This window comes from Camelina sativa, chromosome 4, assembly GCF_030686135.1.
Source record: "Camelina sativa cultivar CO46 ecotype springtype chromosome 4, ASM3068613v1".
Taxonomy (NCBI): domain Eukaryota; kingdom Viridiplantae; phylum Streptophyta; class Magnoliopsida; order Brassicales; family Brassicaceae; genus Camelina; species Camelina sativa.
This window is the reverse complement of record NC_141883.1, coordinates 6,499,832-6,516,754: the sequence shown is the minus strand read 5'-3', so window position 1 is coordinate 6,516,754 and position 16,923 is coordinate 6,499,832. Positions and strand designations below refer to the sequence as shown.

The 16,923-nt window shown below is 36.8% G+C and overlaps 2 pseudogenes; both read left to right on the top strand.

The window, feature by feature from the left end:
* Window positions 1-457: 457 nt before the first annotated feature.
* LOC109132658 (uncharacterized protein At1g43920, Chloroplastic-like) lies at window positions 458-990 on the top strand (annotated as a pseudogene).
* A 14,631-nt stretch (window positions 991-15,621) lies between these two features.
* On the top strand, window positions 15,622-16,410 carry LOC147945501 (secreted RxLR effector protein 161 pseudogene; annotated as a pseudogene).
* Window positions 16,411-16,923: the final 513 nt, after the last annotated feature.

The following is a 16,923-nucleotide window of genomic DNA, read 5'->3' as shown; positions in this document are numbered from 1 at the left end:
CATCTCTTTCTACAATAGTGAAAACATTTATAATAATAATAATAAGATAACATACTTTAGAAATGAATTCTTTTATTTTAAAACATTTTTTGGTCCATGAGGCAATTTTTTTCTTACTTTTACACTATTGATTTAAAATTGGAAAAAATGCCGAAAAAATTCCCAACTTTCAAATTTACAATAAAAAAGCCTGGACTTTCAAGATGTCATTTTAATTCTTAAGTTTGGGTTGATTTTATAATTAAATGACGAACTTTTGTTGACCTGGCCGTTTAAGTCATCGTGATAATCACCGTTAGAAACCCGAAAACGGAGTTAATTAACCGTTAACGGTCTCCGTCAATCACAAAAATGACGTCGTTTCTCTTAATGAAGAAACTTATAACCCCAAATCGATTTCTATGGTTCGAAAACCCTCAAATCGATTTCTAGTTTGAAACCCCCAAATCGATCTCCAATGAGTTCCAGCTCTGTCACATCCGGTGTTGTCGGTGAGCGTGGTGTGCCGTCGAAGTTTGTATGTGGTTTAGGTGTCACTATCTTTACTTTTAAGACGCAAGAGAATCCGGGACGACGTTTCTTCCGTTGTGTCAGCAAAAGAGATGTGAATTCGTGGACAACCAAGAAAGATGTAAGTATATAAACTTGTTCTTCGTTTTGTTGACCAATTCAAGTTAATAATGTGTCATTTGTATGTGCATTAGAATCACTTGTTTAAGTGGGTTGAGGATGCCGTGTTTGAAGAAGTTAAAGATGCTTTGCCTAGAGTAGCCATCATGGCAAATGAAATTAGCAAAGCAATGTGAGGCAAATGAGTTAAAGGCTATGATTCAAGAATTAAAGTATGAAGAAATGCTTAGCAAAATGGAACTTCAAAAATGTAAAGTGTGCTTCAAATTGTATTTTGTGTGGCTTTGTGTTATCACCATTATGTTGGTTTATGTGATGTATGGTCAAGGAAAAGAGAAGAAAGTTGTTTTTGGTTATTAAGTGTATTTTCACAAATGGTTTGTCTGTGTTGTAATCGGTTTGTTTGTGTTGTAATCGCGTGGAGGTGGTGAATGAAATAGACAAGATCATGTTTAGATCATGTCTTAAAATAGCCTAATAGAACATGTCTTAATAAAAAACAAAACAACACCAAAACTGTGTTCCTAAAATGTTAATGACACAAGCCAAATCAGTCAAACAACAACACCAAATACGGTTTTGAATCTAACCAAAAAACACAAAACACATAAACTGCATCAACAAAAGCCTCTTAGCTTGAACATTGAAACTATGGACCCAACCTCCTGTCTGAGTACTTCCGCCTCTCTGAGATGCATCCTGAGATCCTCCTGTCTGCGGTGGTGGTATATGTGCTCTTCCTCTCTGATTTGGTGGAATATGTGCTCTTCCTCTCTGTGAGGAGCCTCCTCTTTGTGATCCTCCTCTTTGTGATGATCGTCCTCTAAGAGATGATGCTCCCTGAGATGGTGGTCTATGAGATTATCCCTGAGAAGATTTTCCATGAGATGGTGGTCCCTGAGATGTTTCTCCAACCAACGGTTGTCCTTGTCCAAATAAGATAATCCTCGGTTTCTAAGTCAATAACAATATCAATATTTATTCAATATTCTAAACAAACACACAAACACCAACTGTGATTATTACCTGATCTTTTCTTGGTCGACCTCTTCCTCTCCTTGGTGGAGTTGTAACTCTCGGATTCTTACAGCTTTGTTTGTTGTGTCCTTCTTCCTTGCAGTTTGAACATGTCATGATACGGTTCATGCGTGATAACGTGGCGTTGGAGCTAGAAGCAGTCTCAAACATCCCCTTTCACCTAGCATGGTTACGTGGTCTACCAGGATTGCCTCTTCTCCATGGAGGTGGCAAAACTCCTAATCTGTTCACTATTGGCCACAAGAGCTTGCCTTGAACAGGCCCAATACCATCCTAGTATGTTAGCTCCCACATTCTTTCTGTGTACCAGTCCACAACATAATCTTCAACTTTCTCTTTCTTCTCTATGATGACAGATGCAACATGAACACATGGTATCCCTGTCATCTGCCACTTTATACAACCACATGTACGAGCACTCATGTCCACTTCGTAAATCATATCACCATGTTTTATTTCATGTTTGTTGTGTCTTGCCATCCATCTTTCACAAGCTTGTTCCCCAACAATCATCTTCTCTATCTCAGCATGAGCTCTCTTCGTGAATCGAGTCTTCAATCTACAAGCGATTATATATCTCTTGGCATTGTGCACCATACACTGCCTTCTAATGTCTTCCAACATCTCTAGTAACGGTTTCCTTCTCGCTTGGCGGATTGTCCTATTGAAAGACTCACTAAGGTTATTCAAGGTGTCATTGCAGCAACTTCCAACCTTAAAGAATGCTCTAGACCATGTCCTGGGATTAGTCTTCAGTAGAGAATCATAGGCACTTGGATTGTAATTCTTTAGCTCCAGCATATACCCATTGAATTCTCCTACCGTGTAGCTCCTAGCTATCTTCCAGAAGAGTCTCTGAAGCTCCATGTCATGGCTTCTTCTCTTCCAGTTGTCCATGATGTGCCTAGAACACTGCCTATGCTCAGCTTCTAGAATGACTGTTTGGATTGCTTTCACTAAACCCTGTAATTAGCTATACAACAAGTAAGAATGACAATGACATTTATCATAAGATTGAATGTAAAATAATTTAGTATGGCCTACCGATTGTTTGTCTGAGATGACTGTGAATTTTTTCCCATCTTTAAGATCCAACTTCGCACTGAGCATCCTAAGAAACCAGTCTCAGTTATCATCATTCTCGATCTTAACAACAGCCCATGCAATAGGAACAATCCTGTTATCCCCATCTCTTTCCACAACAGCTAAGAGGTGACCTTTAACGTCCCACTTCAGAAACACACCATTTATTCCGATGATAGGTATGCATGTATGCTTCCAAGAATCTCTTTGTGACTTAAAACAGATGAATAGACGATAAAACCTTTGTAAGCTTCCAATGATTGTACCCGGTATAGTCTCAATCTCAAATGCCGTATCCAGATTAGATCGAAAGATCTCTGCTTGACAATCAAAAATACGAGCGAAATGTTCTTGATGTGTCACTTTCCTTTCTTTAAGAACTTTGGTCTTCTCCTTTGCACATTGGTCTTCAGTCACTGTCAAACCATACTCCCTCAAGATCTCTGCAACCATCTCTTGTTTAGTAATTTTGCGATTCCTTCTCAACCTTTCTCTATACAGCCAAGCAATTTCCTTGCTTCAGCATCTTCGAGTACCCTGACCTCACACAAGCATGTTCATTATCATATATTTTAACTTGCATCTTATGCTTTTTCTTGTCATACGCGCAGTAGCATCTCCATGGACATTTGACATCAGTGGCAGAACACTTCGCACCAATCTTCAAACTTTGTGACCTATAAAGCTTGATGTCGTATATGGTTTTCAAACAATACCTCAAGACAACTATCTTGTATTCATCTGGGCCATTGAATGTTTTCCCCAACTTCAGAAGTTCTTGAGGATCTTCAGCTTCATGACCATCACCATTTTCATCACAATTGTCTTCATCATCACTGTCTGATAGAGGATCTGGAATCTTCTCATCTTCCCAAATATCATCTCCACTATTTGCATCATTTTCATTATCCACCTCATCTCTCGCAGCTGTTCCAAATTTGGCTTCAAAGTCTTCACAATTTTCTTCCTCGACACCGGCATCATCTTCATCTCTTTCGACATTTTCTCCTATATTGGAATCCCAATTGTTTTCTTCTACACCTACATTTCCTACACAATTGTCTTCCACACCTACAACTGGTTCTACATCTACAACGGCCAAATTGTCAGATTGACGAACTTCCTCTACGTTTTCATTTCCGTTTACCTCGTCTGCGTAACCAATCTCACCATAGTCTTCATCGCCAGCCACCGTACAATCATCCCCACTTACAGCCTCACAATCTTCTTCAATATCTTCACCCTTCTTCCTTTTTCGATACTTCCTTTTCTTTTTCTAGTATCGGTTGACCAATCTCAATTGCTGCTTCGGGTGGGTTTGAACCAGGCTCACTCTCAGATGGGTTGCGAACCGTTGCCTCTGTCTCCATTGCCTCCGCTGTCTCCACCGTCTCCATTACCTCCTCTGTCTCCACTGTCTCCGACGAACTCAGTCTCATTGACCACCGAGTTGGAAGCTTCGGTCCTCCTCCACGGGTTCTTGCCATCCAATTAGGACTTCGTTTCGATTTTAGAGAATGAGAGATTTTTGTTTTACGTGTTTTGTGATTGGAGATCGATTTGGGGGTTTCGAACTAGAAATCGATTTGAGGGTTTTCGAACCCTAGAAATCGATTTGGGGGTTATAAGTTTCTTCATTAAGAGAAACGACGCCGTTTTTGTGATTGACGGAGACCGTTAACTGTTAATTAACTATGTTTTCGGGTTTCTAACGGTGATTATCACGATGACTTAAATGGCCAGGTCAACAAAAATTCGTCATTTAATTATAAAGTCAACCCAAACTTGAAGATTAAAATGACATCTTGAAAGTCTAGGCTTTTTTCGTCGCAAATTTGAAAATTGGGATTTTTTTCGGCATTTTTCCCATTTAAAATTTAGAGATTTTGTCCCTAATTTTGTGAGAGGGGGTTAACTAAACCAAAGACATTAGTTGTGTGTGGGACTTGTCCATTTATAACTAGTACTACTACTAACGATGCAATGGCTGGAAAATGATTCTTGAAGAAATCATTGAGATCTAATGGTTCTTATGCATTATTAATTTGACCGTTAGATGGAAATATATCACATGGCTACGAGATAATAAAAGTTTTTTTTTGATAAAAAGGATATTTAGAAGTTATTAAAATTCGATAACCAGTTTTTTTTACAATGAATTATAATTACATTTTTTCTTCATTTTAAGATTTATATTAATATAATTTTTATGTATAATTATGTAACATCCGCGAACTAGAATCCCGGTTTGGAATGTGCTTGATCGATGGTAGTAGTGCATCGGTCGATGCAAGGTCGGTTTTGTGCGATATGTTTTAAGTAAAACACTGCGTTTTGGGTTAGGGAAAAACTCTTAACTCGAGTTTTTCTCTCATTCGAAGAGATTGGCCGTTTTTGAGAGAAAAGAAAAGAGAGAAAAAAGTTTGAAGTTTTCTTGGTGAGATTTTAGGAGTTTGAAGTTGTTCATGTAGAGATCTGTAGCTGGGATCGTTGAAGGAGCTTCCTAGGAGCATTGTTTTGCTTGTTTGAGGTTCAGAATCTTCTTGGCAAAGGTAAGTGCATGACCATGACTTATCTAAGATGGAGATTTCTCTGATCTGCTTGTTTATGTATTGTTTGGATTGGTAGAATGTTATTCGGGACTTTGTGAAGCTTTCTTGTGGCTTGGAATTGAGTTTGATGGTTGTAGGAACGAAGATCCGGCGAGAAGCTTCGAGGAAAAACGATGCTCGGCATGTGCATCGGTCGATGCAAATGCGAGGACGGCGCGTTTGACCTAAAAGTATCGGTCGATGCCATGTGGAGGCGTTGGTCGAGCATGCGTCGGCCGATGCATTGTGTGTGTCGATCGATGCAACTAAACCTTGTGTCGGTCGATGCAAGCATGTGTTGGTCGATGCAACCCCAGTTGGTGTCGGTCGATGCATGGTTGGCGTTGGTCGATGCAAAATCTTGGTTTGTCATTGTTGGTTATTGATTGTTGGTTGATGGTTAGAGATGTCTCTATTGCTTGTGTGTATAGCCCAGTAGATGGGAGGATTGCCTTACTGAGTGTTTATAAAATACTCATGCATTTCAATTTGTGTTTGTGGTGCAGGTAAAGGCAAAGTGTGAACGTGGAATCAAGGCAATGAAGATGAGGATGTTCTAGAGACTCGATTGGTTGTTGTCTGGCATTGCTAGGTTGCTAGAGTTGAGTCCTAGAATGTTGTTTAGGATTGCTGGTTCTATGTGTTTATGTTGATTGGATTATTGGTTAATTGTTATGCTTTAATATTGGTTATTTATTATTGGCTATTTATTGGTATTGTCTATTTTCCGCTGTTTGGTTTGGATGTGGTTAGGTGTCTAGTTGGTATGAGATCACTAGTTTAGAGTATTTATTCTTTTTATTATTTATTTGGGTCGTTTCAAATTATATTTAATACTATCCATTTTTGATTGTAAATGTGTTATTTGGTAAATGATAGTGTGTGTTGGAAAAACTTGGATGGGTAGTAAAATTATATGAGACAACAATGAACACCCAATATGAATCAAACCATATGAGAATGTATGAGTTAATAGTTTGTGTATTCGAACTCAACCTTCTTTTTTGTTGTCCATAAATCTTAAACTCTAAACCTAAAAAAATAATACTAATCATGAAACTCTAAATTTAAAACTCATAACTCTTGTCTCCTCGATCTTAAACATTAACCTCAAAAGCATGTAACCATACATACATGCATTATAATTATATTTTCTATAGTTTAAAATCCATTTTACTATATTAAAGGTGAATAGTTATAATATACATTATCCATTTATAGCTAAATAATTGTTCGCTGTTATGTAGATGATTAACATGCATAAATGGATAATTATTTTTAGATGATCAGAGAAAAAAACATACTAATACCTACTTAATCAAACAATTTGTGGTTTGGTAAAGTAGTCATGGTTAACTATCAAACGATTTTAATCTTTCATGTCCATAAAATCGAGTCCATATGGACGATGAGTTATACACATCTACTAAAAACTACTTGTGTTTTGGCGAAGTAGTCATTGTTAACTATCAAAAATTTTTTAACCTCATCATATCCCCTAAAAACTTAAGCATGAAACCATTTATTATATCCTATCCTAAACCCTAAACTCCAAACCCTAAACTCTAAATCCTAAAATTTAAAGCTTAACCTTAGATTGTAAACAATAATCATAGATTTAATTTCATAGCAATTTTTGTAAGCATAGTTTATATTCTATGTGGCCTATGTGTTTTTCGGTTTAATTATAAAGTTCAAGTTCATATTAACGTTTATGAATTCTAATATATAAGACGATACCGTGATGAATCGGTTTCGATTAATGATTAGAATTGGGTGTATTAATAACCCTCCTTCCTTACCAATATATATAATTAATATCTTTCCATGATATTCGTATATATGATAACGTGTAATTAATTTGCAGTATTATATTAATTAGATGAAAGGTCATTATACATAAGTGGCTGTTAAAGTACGTGAATGATCACGTGGGTTCACTAGTGATGTTTCGTCACATATAAGAAGTGAACGAATATCATGTTAATATGGTGGTAACAAAACAACAACAACAAAAGAAACATAGAAAGATAGAATAGTGTGGATTCCTTGTCCATCAAAGGAATCATAAGAGAGAAAGGTCAAAAGGAGGAGAAAATCAATTTGAAGACTTGGATCTATCATCAAACATAATCAAGCAATGGATCAAAGTTAGTGTTTCTTCTTCTCTAAAAAAGTGTTCATGGTTGAATTAGATCAATTCTAGATGATCTTGGGGATATATAGATTTCATAAATATAGAAATCTGAATTTATATATGGTATCAAAGCCATTTTTGATTTGTTTAGTTCACTAATCTAACGTATGACATGGAAATCTAGTGCTTAACGGTTCGTAATCAATTCTGGAATTTTTGGTGTGCATAATCAACGTATCCGAAGAGGCACGTACGTATAAGTAACTGCCATATTCTTCTAAATCGTTTCATGCATGCATGAATGTTTAATTCACTTTGAATAATATTGTGTGTGCATGAAGATTCTCGTAGAATCATGATTAGAGGATTTTGGGTTTTTGTCTTATTTATAAAGCACACTGAAGTGGAAAGAATCTCGGTTATTTTATTATTATGAAATCGTTGTTGTACTACAAGAAAACAGTTGATTTGCGACGGAAATCTGTGACGGCGCTACGCCCTCGCAAATTTGCGACGGCTTTGCGAGTCAATTGCTAGAAACACGAGAGCACTTGCAATTCCCTCGCAATATTGCGACGGATAAGCGATGACTTCTTCCAGATGATGATGTTAGACGAATTCGAAGAGTCCGATGATGGAGAAGATTCTAATGATGATAATGTAATGGGTTTGATTGAATAATTGTACTTTTTGTTGTTTTTTTATAAAGAATTTCCAAGTTGCAAGGGATTTGCGTTGGATTTCTTACTTGTCCTTGCAGATCTCTCGCTAATCCATCGCTACTGCCTCACGGTTCCCTCACAAATGTATTTATTCATTTTAATTAACATGTTAATATGGTTAGTGATTATCATTAACATTTTCAAACTAAAGGAGAGCATCACTAACCAACATCAAGAGACAAGAAATTTTTGATTGGTTATTGATAAATGTTGTTTAGGGTATAGGGTTGATAAATGTTGTTTAGGGTATAGGGTTGATAAGTGTTGTTTAGGGTATAGGGTTTATAAGATATATATGTTTAGGGATTTCTTTTGAGCTTTTGATTGAGTTAATTGTATGAGGAGATGTGATGACTATTACTTACTTTTTCTCTTTGCATGTTCTTGAGTTTATGAAAAATTAAATCCTTAGTTTATGAATTTGGTTAAATCGATTTGCGAGGGAAGTGCGAGGAGTTCTCGCTAATCCCTCGCAAAACTGGTGCATTTTAATTGGTTAGTTTGTCGGCGTCCGGCGACACGTTTGCGAGGGATGTGCGATGATTCCTCGCTAATCTCTCGCAAAGTTTTGCGTATTATTATTGGTCAGTTTGTCGGCTTGTTGCGAGTGATTTGCGAGGGACCGTAGTTAGTCCGTCGCAATATGTGCGAGGGATTTGCGAGGTTACAAAATATCTATATATACAATCCAGACTCGGTTTGAGCGAAGCTCACACCCTAGCCGCACAAACCTAGACGCACAAACCCTCTCTCAAACCTTCTCCCTCAAATCTCTGTTTCAATCTACTTCGTCTCTGTCTTCTCCGTCTTCTCCGTAAAGAGATTTCTATTTAGGCTCTGTTTCAATCTTTTCCGGCTTTCCCGATCCGATTTCCCGATCTCCTTCTCTGTCTTTTCCACTTCTCCGTCAAGGTAGTTCCCAAACCCTAATTTTAGTTCAGTTGTTTAGTTGTTTAATTTTAATTGTTTAGTTTGAACTGTTTGAATTTTACTTGTTCAATTACAAATGTTACTTTGATTTTTCTGACTAATTTTACTTTGATTTTTATTGTAGATGTTTCATGGTAATGATTACACAAGATTTCTCACTAATCAACGTGTACCTGAACCCACCAGTTCAAACCGTAGTCGGGGTTCCGCCGGTTCTCAGAACACAGCGGCAGTCCAAAATAACCATCGTTCAACGTCGCAACCACTGTCCTCTCAACAACCACTGCCCTCTCAACAACCACGGCCCTCTCAACAACCACGGCCCTCTACTAATGCAGATCCAGAGATTGGTACGTCTCCACCTGCTCATTCGACTTCTACTGGAGCTTCTGCCCGACTGAACAGTCTAACTCTGGAAGAGTTGCTCGATAGTCCTGGGCGTGCAGGTTTAACGAGGCTAGATCCGCGCCGACCTCAAGGAACTCTCTGGTAATGTTTTTGATTTCATATTAGAATTCTAATGTTTTTAATTTCATTTTTGAATTCTAAGGTTGATTCATATTCTTTGTTTCTCTTTATGTTTGAAGGTTTGATCAAGATCCTGCTGTTGCTTCTACTGTACGAAGCATCTTTGAAAGAGATTTCAAAGAGCCCCATGCCAATTGGACACAAACGCCAAGTGCAGTGGTTGACCGTTGGTATGAAACTTTTGCGGTAAGTCATTTTTTGTTTTCAAGTTTTACATATACTTTTTTTTGTGGTTGACTGAGACTAATATACTTTTTTTCTTGGAAGCAAACATATAATTGGGACCGAGCCATTAATGAGAGAGTAAGGCAGGAGTTTGAAGCCAAGTTGAAGGAGAGGATGTGTGATCAAGTGTCGAGGTGGAAGCTAAAGTGGAAGCGAAAAGGTGATGAGGCAAAGCCACGGTGGATTGATCCTCAAGTATGGGAAGGTCTGGTTCAGTATTGGCTTGATCCCAAATCCGAAATCAAGAGCATCAACAACCGTAATGCTCGATATCATGACCCAGAAGGTACCGGAATATATAAGCACCGCTTAGGCCAAACTTCTTTTAAAGCTCGTGCTCGGAAACATGTAAGTGTAGTTATTTAAATTAGGCCTTCTTTTACCTTATAAACAATTATTATTTGGCTAATCAATTCTCTTTTTCTCTAATTTCAGTCTGAGCGGACCGGTCAGTTAACTCCTGACTTTCTACTGATCTTAGAAGACACACATCGAAAGCCCGATGGGTCATTTACGGATGGAAAGTCTGAGTCTCTGTTCAACAAGGTGTCATCCAAGATTCAAGAGTTGGAATCTGAGCTTTGTACAGGGGACAATGGAGAGAGTGCTGGGGTGCCCATTCATATTAAAAATAAAATTTACACATCGGTAAGTTTTGTAAACTTTATATACTTTGTATAGATGCAATCATATTGTAATGTTTAGTACTGCTTCTGCTTGGTTTGCCAATCGTATAGTAATGTAGAGTACTTCTTCTGCTTGGTTAAATTTTCATTGGATAGTTGTGTCTCTCTTTCTTATGTTTAACTTACAAGTTCATTTTTTGTTTTGTTCTTAGGTTGCTCCTAAGAAAAAAAACAGGATTTTCGGGGTTGGTTCAATGCAATTTGAAGCGTCTTCTTCAAGTAGCTGTCCACCGCCGCCTGTGTCTCCAACTAATGATCCAATCATTTTGGCTCAGAAACTAGCTGCTGCTGAGGAATGTATTCAGACTCAAGCGAGTCAAATCCAAGAGAGTGCACAAAGGATGCATAGCTATGATGCTTATTTCGACTATCTTGCTGAAAAAGATCCTGAGTTTGCTGCAAAGTTTCGAAACAAGACAATGGCAACATCGATGGCAACACCGACGGCAACACCAGTAGCCGGAGAAGAGGGCAACACCGATGGAACAGAAACCAATGCCGGTAGCGGAAGTAATGCCAGAAACATCACCTCTCTTTCTCAATCTTTTTAATTACTCTTCCTTTTATCATCTCTCTTAATTTTCTTAATTAAAGACTATGTTTTGTAATGTAAATTTTTTGTCATGACAAGTTAACTTTAATTTTAATTTTTATATCTTCTATTCCTAATTTTAATTTAATTTTAATATATTTTCAATTCAATTTTCATTCCTAATTCATTATATTTTCTAATCCGAGATTAATTTCAATTTAATCCAGAATTTGCAAACCTATATTTCATTTTAAAATTTGCGAGGGTTGAATCTTGCAATGTATTTGCGATGGATTTTATTCCTCGCAAATTGCTTCAGATTTACGAGTCAGGAGGTGTCTCGCAAACGGCTAGGGATGTGCGAGGAGTGTGGTCCTCGCAATTTGCGAGTACTTTGCGAGGGAAAAAGTTCCTCGCAAAAATTGTGAGGGATTTGCGATATATTTAATTTGCGAGACGCGATTTGCGAGGAATTGTTGTTTCTCGCAAATCCCTTGCGATTGTTTATTTGCGAGGAACTTGCAAGAAATTCTTCCATCGCAAATCGGTTGTTTTCTTGTAGTGTTGATGTTGTGCATGAATTATGTCGTGCATGATTACGGTTGTTGCATCAGTTATGTTCTTTGATGTGTGGTGGTGTTAATAGATAACCGGTTATTCTTTATGTTGAACACACAATTAGCGCAGTCGTAAAGTCACGATTAACAGTTGTAGTTTGCTTCCGCTGCAAACTTTTTAGTTTATGTTAATAATCGGGTAATTTGAGTTATGTAATATTAACATAATATAAAATAATATATACCAAATAAATAATTAAATATTTTAGTGTTTATATGTATATAACTTGTTAGTCATCGAAGGCACTGTAAATTTTTTAAAAGATTTCTTAATTGATCATGATTAAAGAGATGCTAAAAATGACATAAAAGTTTTGATTGATTAATTATTTTGTTATATATATTTTTGTAGATCACCCAAAAGTGGATCATTGAATATAGTTAATATTAAAAGAATTAATCATTTTCAATATAGTCAATATACCCAAAGGTAACAAATTTATTTGATGAATATGTGATTTGGTTAATTATAAAATTATAAATTTAGCATCATTAAAAGTGTTTGTGTTTAAATATTGCTCAAAGGTTATTTAAATTCATGTATTAAATTTAAGTTAGGCCTAAAGAATCTGTGTAAAAGTGTCAGTGTAGCTTCTTCAAACTTGTATGCATCTGCTAACTCTGTCGTAAAGTGCAATAGGCTGAATGACGGTGAATGGTCCGATCAGATCCGGTTTGCATTGGGTATAATGGCTTTGGACTCTACAATACTAACAAATGAGGAACCTGCAGCCATTACAGCAGATAGCTCCGAAACTGAAAAATCTCGTTATGAGATTTGGGAGCGATCTAACAGGCTGAGTTTGAACCTCATGAGAATGACGATGGTAGAAAGTGTTAAGCCATCTATGCCTAAGACAGAGAAAGCAAGAGAATTCATAGAGAAAATTAAGGAGTGTTCACAATCTGATTTGGCTGACAAGTCGATTGTAGGAGGTCTCATGAATGAGCTTACTACGAAAAAAATTTGACTGGTCTCAGCTAATTCATGATCATGAATGAGCTTACTACGAAAAAAATTTGACTTGGCAGCAAGGTTGTCAACCTTGGGAATGGAAGTTCATGAGAATTTCTTGGTCCAATTCATTATGAACTCTCTACCTTTTGAGTTTAGCTTGTTCTAGGTAAATTACAACACCATTAAAGATAAATGGGACTTTAAGGAGTTAAAGGCTATGTTGGTTCAAGAGGAAGGGAGAATTAAGAAAATGAAGGATCATGTTTTCAATCTTGTGGGCTATGGAAATGTTAGTAGCAATAAGGAAAAACCAAGTAGGAAGGACAAGATGAAGGATAAAGCTTTCATGAAAGGTCCCGAAAGTCAAATCCAGAAGGAAAGGAAGTGTTTTTTTTACAAGAAAATGGGATACTTCAAGAAAGATTGTCCGAAAAGAAAGGCTTAGTTTGAAAAGAAAGGCTTGGTTCGAAAAGAAAGGTACGCAACATATTTATGTTTTCTCTGAACTGAACCTTGTCGAATTGGCTAAAAATACTTGGTGGTTAAATACTGGTGCTACTACTCATGTGTCTCATATTAAACAGGGATTCAGTTCGATTCAACCCATAAGAGGACCTGAACAATTCTTGTTCATGGGAAACATAATGAAGGCACAAATTGAAGGCATTGGGACTAATAAGTTGATCTTGGACACTAGATGTCATGTAGATCTTGAAGGGTGTCTCTATGTACCTGAGTGTGCTAGAAATCTTGTTTTTGTTAGTAGGTTGGATGATTTAGGTTTTGTTTTTAAGATTGGACACGGTGTTTTCTCATTGTACAGAAATGATTACCTTAATGGAAGTGGTACTTTGTTTGATTCATTTTATCGTTTCAATCTTGATATAAAGTTTTCTGAATCTTTGTTTAATATTGAAAGTCTAGGCATTAAGCGTCGTGCATCTAATGAAAGTTCAACTTTCTTGTGGCATCAAAGACTAGGTCACATTTCCAAGGAAAGAATTATGAGGTTGGTAAAGAATGAAATTCTTCCTCACTTGGATTTTAGTGATCTAGATGTATGTGTAGATTGCATGAAAGGTAAGCAGACTAAAAACATTACAAAGACACCAGCCACAAGAAGTACTCAAGTTCTTGAGTTAATTCACACAAATATATGTGGTCCGTTTGATGCTCGATCTTGGAGCGGTGAATAATACTTTATCACCTTTATTGATGATTACTCACATTATGGTTATACTTACATGCCTTATGAAAAATTTCAGTCTGTGAATATCCTAAAGCTATTCATTAATGAGGTGGAAAGGCAATTAGATAGAAAAGTGAAAGTAGTGAGGTCTGATAGAGGTGGTGAGTTTTATGGAAAATTTATAGAAAATGGACAATGTCCTGGTCCATTTACAAAGGTACTTGAGAGTAGAAGCATTTGTGCACAATATACAATGCCTGGTATACTCCTCAGGAGAATGGTGTAGCTGAGAGATGGAATCATACTTTAATGAAAATGGTTAGGAGCATGATAAGTAATAGTTCTTTACCCCTTTCGTTGTGGACATATGCATTAAAGACTGCAACATATGTCTTAAACCGGGTTCCTAGTAAGGCAGTTCCTAAGAATCCTTTTGAACTGTGGACGGGAAGGAAACCTAGCTTAAGACATTTACGTGTTTGGGGATGTCCAGCAGAAGTAAAGCCATATAATCCACATGAAAAGAAGATTCGAGGACTATCAATGGCTTCTTTATTGGCTATCCGGAAAAATCAAAGGGATATGTATTTTACTGTCCAAAGCATAGTACAAGAATAGTTGAAACGGGAAATGCTAGGTTCATTGAAAATGGTCAAACTAGTGGGAGTGGTGAACCAAGAAAGGTGGACATTCAAGAAGTTCAGGTTGAAGTTTCTTCACCTGTTGTCACACCTAAGGTTGTTTCCTATTGTTTTAGTACAGTCAAATGAGACAATAGAAAAACATGATGATGTACCAATCCCAATAGATGAAGGGACATTTAATGAACCTGTCGCTATTCACGAAGAAAATGGTGTACCACAAGAACCATTAAAGCGATCTGGAAGGAACCGAAGATCTGCCATTTCAAATGACCATGTGGTTTATGTTGTTGAAAGTGAATGTGACTTAAGCATTGACGAAGACCTGAACACATTCCGAAAAGCCATGGAAAGTGACAATTCTGAAAAATGGTCTATTACCGCGAAAGAAGAAAAAAAATCTATAGGTGATAATAATGTTTGGGACTTAGTAGAATTGTTAAACGGTTTCAAAAGCTTTGGTTCTAAATGGGTATTTAAGACTAAACGCGACTCGAAAGGTAACATTAAAAGATACAAGGCTCGCCTTGTTGCCAAAGGTTTCATCCAAAAAGATGGCATTGACTATAAAGAGACCTTCTCTCTAGTTTCAAAGAAGGATTATCTTAGAATTGTTTTTGCTTTGGTGGCTCATTATGATATGGAGCTTCACCAAATGGATGTGAAAACCGCCTTTCTGAATGGTGAGCTTGAGGAAGAAGTATATATGGATCAGCCTGAAGGGTTTGTGGCCACAGGAAATGAACATCTGGTGTGTAAGCTGAAAAACTCAATTTATGGACTTAAACAAGCTTCCAGACAATAGTATTTGAAATTTAATGATACCATTACGTCATATGGGTTTGTAGAGGTTATTGACCGATTTATCTACACAAAAATCAGTGGGAGCAAGTTTGTACTTTTAGTCTTATATGTTGCTGATATTTGGCTTGCTGCGAATGATATGGGTATGCTACATGATATAAAGAAATATCTATCTAAGAACTTTGAAATGAAAGACATGGGTGAGGCATCTTATGTGATCGGGTAAAAAAATAATTCGAGATATAGATCAGAAGAATTGCTAAGTTTGTCTCAGAAAGGATATATCAATAAGGTCTTAGAGAGATATAGAATGAGTGAATGCTCTGCTAGTAAAATTCCAATTCAGAAAGAGGACAAGTTAAGTAAAATGCAATGTCCAAGAAATGAATTGGAACATAACGAAATGGAAAGAATTCCTTATGAATCAGTGTTTGGGAGTTTGAACTATGTTCAGACATGTACTCGACCAGATATCAGTTTTGTTGTTGGTATGTTGAGTAGATATCAAAGTAATCCCGGAATGGACCACTGGAAGGCTGCAAAGAAGGTTCTCAAGTACTTGCAAGGCACCAAAGAGTTCATGCTTACATACAGGAGATCTGATTACCTTGAGGTAATTGGATATTCAGATTCAGACTATGTCGAATGCGTTGATAGTAGGAAATCGACGTTTGGATATTTGTTCTTGTTAGCTAGAGGAGCAATATCGTGGAAAAGTGGAAAACAGTCTGTCACTGCTTCTTCCACTATGGAGGCCGAATTTGTGGCATGCTTTGAGGCCAAAGTTCATTCATTGTGGCTGCAGAACTTTATCTCGGGGCTTCGGATTGTCGACAACATAGAGAAACCGCTGGGAATTTACTATGATAATTCCACAGTTGTCTTCTTTTCAAAGAATGACAAATACTCGAAAGGTGCCAAACACATGGAGATAAAGTACTTGTTTATCAAAGAAGAAGTACGGAAACATAGAGTGTCTTTTGAGCATACAAGGACGGAATTAATGGTTACAGATCCGCTAACTAAGGGATTACCACCCAATGTGTTCATTGGCCATGTAGAGCATATGAGTGTTATAGATAAGACTTTGCTGTTTTGATTATAGGATGCGTATTATGTATGAGACACTACGAATTCACTTAAAGTTATGTTTCTGTTTTTTATTAAACATGTTATCATTAAAGTATGTGTACACATTTATGGTTCTTCTCAATATAAAAGAATAATATAAAATTGGAATTGATTTGTGATACATGGAAGGGAGCATGTCGTTCAATGACGTGTGACCGCCACGATTCGATCAGTTTGATTTTATTTAAGTCATTAAAGGTTAAAAGAACTTGATATTAAAGTGCGCATTAAAGTTATTAAACCATTAAGTTGACACAAAAACCAAGTGGGAAAATGTAAGAATATTTTATATTCTATGTGGCCTATGTGTCTTTCGGTTTAATTATAAAGTTCAAGTTCATATTAACGTTTATAAATTCTAATATATAAGACGATACCGTGATGAATCGGTTTCGATTAATGATTAGAATTGGGTGTATTGATAACCCTCCTTCTTTACCAATATATATAGTTAACATCTTTCTATGATATTCTTATATAT